Raw genomic sequence first — 4,918 nt, 5'->3', positions numbered from 1 at the left:
CTAGCTGTATAAGACCCCTGCCACCTTCTGTGCGTTGTATATATAGCCTTTCTATGTCAGATTTTGGGTGGTGCATCCTATATCCTGTCGTTATTTTTCTTCTTTTCCTGTCTATTTTACATAGTTCGTTTAGTGTCCAGTTAAGGATGTTGTAGCTTATTATTATTATTATTATTATTATTATTATTATTATTATTATTATTATTATTATTATTATTATTATTGTTGTTGTTGTTGTTGTTGCTGTTGTTACTATTATTATTACGGCAGCGAGCTAGCCAAATGGTTAGCACGCTTGCCGAAATGGTTAGCTGTATTTCACCCGTTGCTAAGGTCTGAGATCAAATTCCGCCGGAGTCGACTTTGCCTTTCATCCTTTTGGGGATAGATAAAACAAGTACAAGTTGAGTACTTGGGTCGATGAGATCGACTGTCCCCTTCCCCATAGAATCCATGTACCTACAGTCCCCTTCCCCATAGACTCCATGTGCCTACAGCAGAAAGGATTATTATCATTATTAACGATGTCACATAGTACCAAACACTTTGATGCTGTAGATTGAAAATATTGCGTGTACCGGGGGTATAGATTATCTCTCATGTCACAACAAGAACTTCAGACACACAGTACTTTACGCAGTATGCGTGCAGTTCCAAGTGAAGCCGATATTTGCAAGACACCAAGATTGTACCGTATTTCTAAAGTGTGCAGATGTTTGTCCAGATTGGGTGGTATCTGAGTTCAAATTTCGCCGATGTCGACTTTCCCTTTCATCTTTTCGGGGTCGATAAATTAAGTACCAGTTGAGTACTTGGGTCGATGTAATCGACTAACCTCCTCCCTCAAATTTCAGGCCTTATGCCGATAATATAAAGGATTATTATTATTACTACTACTAGTAGGGCAAGAGCGCAAGGAAAATGCTTCGCAATATTCGGTCCGGTTATTCAAGTCCTGATTTCTAATTCCGCGGAGGTCAACAATACTTTTCTTCTTTTAAATCATGAAAGCACCAGTTTCAGCGATAAATAAAGCACTAGTTAGGTATCGTGATCGATGGTAACCCGACTTCCCGAATATTTTTCTTTGTACCCAAAGTAGAAATTTTAATCATTATTGTGATTGCTTTCTATGTTGTTAAGCTTTTTTATGAACATCCAACATTCTTTAAATAAAATATATTTCTTTCTCTTTCCTTTTATTGCCGTTCGTTTCTTACCAACAACAAACGTGAGTAAGAAATATATTCATTCCAAGCATTGGTGTATTGACATTTGTAACGATTAGGGAATTACTCTATTTATATTTGTTGCTCGAATACATACATAAACATCGTAAACAGGAGCATTATCTGTTGGCTACAAAGTACATCTCTTCTTACTCATTATTCGTTAAAATAATATTTGCTCCGAAAGAATAATTCTTGAAAGTTTCCATAAGTGAAACGGAAAACTAGTGAAAAGTTAACGCACGATATTTTTCTTTCTTTATTTTTGCAGTTTTTGGAAATAAATAATTATTTGAAATAGTGTTGTTAGACAAAATATGAAAATTTCCTTTACCGTTGAATCTGTTCTACTCTTATCCAGTGTAACTATTTTCTTTTATAGAGGGACTATCACTTAAATAAACATTCTTATTGACTTGTTTTTCTTAGCAAATTCTTTTAATAACACACAATCTAGACGTGCACGCACAAATATAGACTGGTTCACACAGACACAGGGAAATACACATGTATATCCATAGCCACACATAATCACAAACGTTTATATATGAGGGTTGTTACAAAGGTGAGCTGAAATAAAATCATAAGAATATGTAAAAAATTATAGGAACGACACAAGTTCGTGTAGAAAAAAATAAGTAGAAAAATGTTACATATCATGTAAATACTACAAGCATTAACCAACAAATAACATTTTAAAACCAATGCACGGTGACAACGAAATTTATATATACCAATATTACACGAATGTGGAAGATACATTATGTTTATGTTTAATATTTCACATAAAACAAAGGAATGAAATAGACCCAATTAAATCTGAAGTCCGATTTAACGTTGGAGATTTACATCAATCACAATCACCTCTCAGATCTTGGCAGGCTTTAGAAATTCATTGACGTAACATGCAACCCACAGCAAATCAATGAAAAATGTGTATCCATGAGATTTCCACATTTGTGTGGATATACTTACATATGCGCATGCATGCACACACACACACACACACACACACACACAAACACAAACACACACACATAAGCATCCCCATACATGCACACAAATATACACACAACCATAAATACTATATATCTATATTTTATTTTAATCAGGAAATTAGTGGAATCCACATTACAATCGTTTCCGTATGTGAACTATTTTATCATTTAATACCTTTATATCCGTTTATGATTTCATATTCCTATGATATATATGGCATATATTACATAACACTGTATAAAACACGAAATTTAAAAAATCGTTTGTTTACAGAAGCGATTGTAACGTTGTTTTGACATCTTCATTTAAATTATTATTATCATTATTCAGTCTGAGGTGCTTCTATCGAGCTTACTGGATCTTACCTTGTAGTTGTGAAGTGGTCCCCTTTCAATTAGTCGGTGTCTCGCCGATCTTCCTTCAATTATTGATATATTATGCCAGTCAGGATCTTAGATAATGTGCTAATGAAGCTATTGCCAGGATTATAATTATCCCATCGATCAATCAATCAATCAATCAATCAATCAATCAATCAATCAATCAATCAATCAATCAATCAATCAATCAATCTATCAATCAATCAATCAATATATATATATGTGTACATATATATATGTGTGTGTGTGTGTGTGTGTGTGTGTGTGTGTGTGTATGTGTTAGGTTTTATGTGAAATTATATATGAAGAAAATTGGTATTAAACTTTAAACTGAAGGGGCATCATTCAATGATTTTTAGAGAGTACCTGTTTATTTTTGCAAAGAAATGGTTGATAGCGTCTCCGAAGTTTCAGTTTGGTTTTATACATGTGTATGCGTATGTGTATGTATGTTTGTATGTATGCATAATTTCTCTTTGAGCTTTATTTAAGTTCTTAAGAGAGTCCACGCCGGTTCCTAACAAAGTGACAAGATGTTTTTGAGTTAAAGATTTCCCGGTGTTTGTAAGTGTGTGGCTGAATCTGCGTCAGTTTAATTTGCTCCTAGCATTTTTAAGTCTTTGTGCCTATTTGTAAGTACAAAAACTAATACTTCTGCAATGGTAGGTGCAAATGAGAATTCATAGTAAGGGAACGGGAGCTGTAAATTCTGCATTGATTCACTATAATTTTTCTCTTCTCCCTTTACTTGTGATAGTACGTTCATATCCGTTGGGCAGTTCACCTCTACATATCTGCATGATTCTTGTTCCCTGTCCCATAGAACAATATCAGGTTTGTTATATTTTCACCGAATTGCTATTTTTATTGGAGTGTTCCACCAGCATTCCTTGTTTTTAAAGGTGTGAATACATGCTAGTTCTGACGTGCCTTTGATGTATGTCAGAGCAATCCTTCCTGCGGATAGCATTGTAAATAATCTTTGCAATAATATAATGCTTTAGGGGCAGGTAGTGTCTCGTAGATATTTTGAAGCAGCTGCTGATGATGTGAGTGGTATCTTCCACACTGGCATCGCAGAGCCGACATTTCCTATCATAACGTGGATGTCTGGTGGTATCATTGTCTTTCTTGTTTATCAGGTATTTAGGGGCTGTCTCATGTTAATGGATAGTAGAGGCATATCCTTGAAGGTAGGAAGTAATGTATCTATTACAAGTTCAGGAGAGGCTACACTTTCTGTCAATGTTGTTGTTATCCTCTGGCTTACGAGATATGTACCCATTCATTGCTTTTTGGTGGTATAATGCTTTCATCCCCTCCATATATCCATTTATGTATGTGTGTTTCCATGCTAGTTAGGTTGGTGTTAACTTAAGTATTATGAGAGCGAATTGGGGGGAAAAGTAGATATAAGAACCATCAAAGATTAGTCGACGAAAGAGAACATAACTGAATATACCAAGATATTAAGAAGCATAGAGGCGAGAAATTATGAGGGTGAATGGTCGAAAGGGAGTGGGGAGTAGCAAGATGGAGTGAGGAAGGCAGAGACTGATTAAGTAGACCAGATACACTAAAAAGAAGAAATGAAACCTGGTCATAAGTGGAAGATTCTGATAAAATGAAGGTAGAGTAGAATGAGAAAGGGGTGGAGCGCAAAGAGTAAAATGAGAAACAGGAAAAGAACTGATAATGAAAACGAAGCAAAGATAGCGTGCTAGTTAAATTGTGACGGACATAATGAAACACATTCAAACACAGTAGGTGAGTTATAATAACGTAGAGGTCACGTGGAGACAAGTCTGCCGAGCAAGATAACCTTCAAACATTGTCGCTGGCGGACATTTTAATTCTGTAGTAAATAGAGAATTATAAGGTTACTTATCTTGGAAAGTATTACGTTCTTTGCTTCAAGCGAGAAAACATGTTCATGTAAAATGAAAGATTTGAACATACTTATCAATTACTTAATTGTTTTTAATTTTACGGCGTTCTCTACTTTACACAAATATATACACATATAGAGGTACGCACGCCCCTACACACAAACACACAGACACAGACAGACACACACACACACACACACACATACACACACACACACACGCACACACACACACACACACACAAAGACACATATGAAAATGCGAGGAGTATACTTTTATGTGTGTATGACGGCGGTGTGATGGCAGAGACTTTAGAGCATCGGGTAAAATACTTAGCGGCTTTTCTTTCGGCTCTTTGCGTTCTGATTTCTCATCCCGACGAGGTCAGCTTGGCCTTTCATCCTTTTAGGGGGTCGATAAA

The 4,918-nt window shown here is 35.7% G+C and overlaps 1 long non-coding RNA gene across 1 annotated transcript in view; it reads left to right on the top strand.

Moving 5' to 3' along the window:
* The window catches only part of LOC128248397 (uncharacterized), a 123,542-nt gene that overhangs the window by 56,316 nt on the left and 62,308 nt on the right, over nucleotides 1-4,918 (top strand). The window lies entirely within an intron of this gene.

The sequence above is a fragment of the Octopus bimaculoides genome, chromosome 1, assembly GCF_001194135.2.
Source record: "Octopus bimaculoides isolate UCB-OBI-ISO-001 chromosome 1, ASM119413v2, whole genome shotgun sequence".
NCBI classification, from domain to species: Eukaryota; Metazoa; Mollusca; class Cephalopoda; order Octopoda; family Octopodidae; genus Octopus; species Octopus bimaculoides.
Note: the sequence above shows the minus strand (reverse complement) of the source record. Positions and strands in the feature narration are given on the sequence as shown.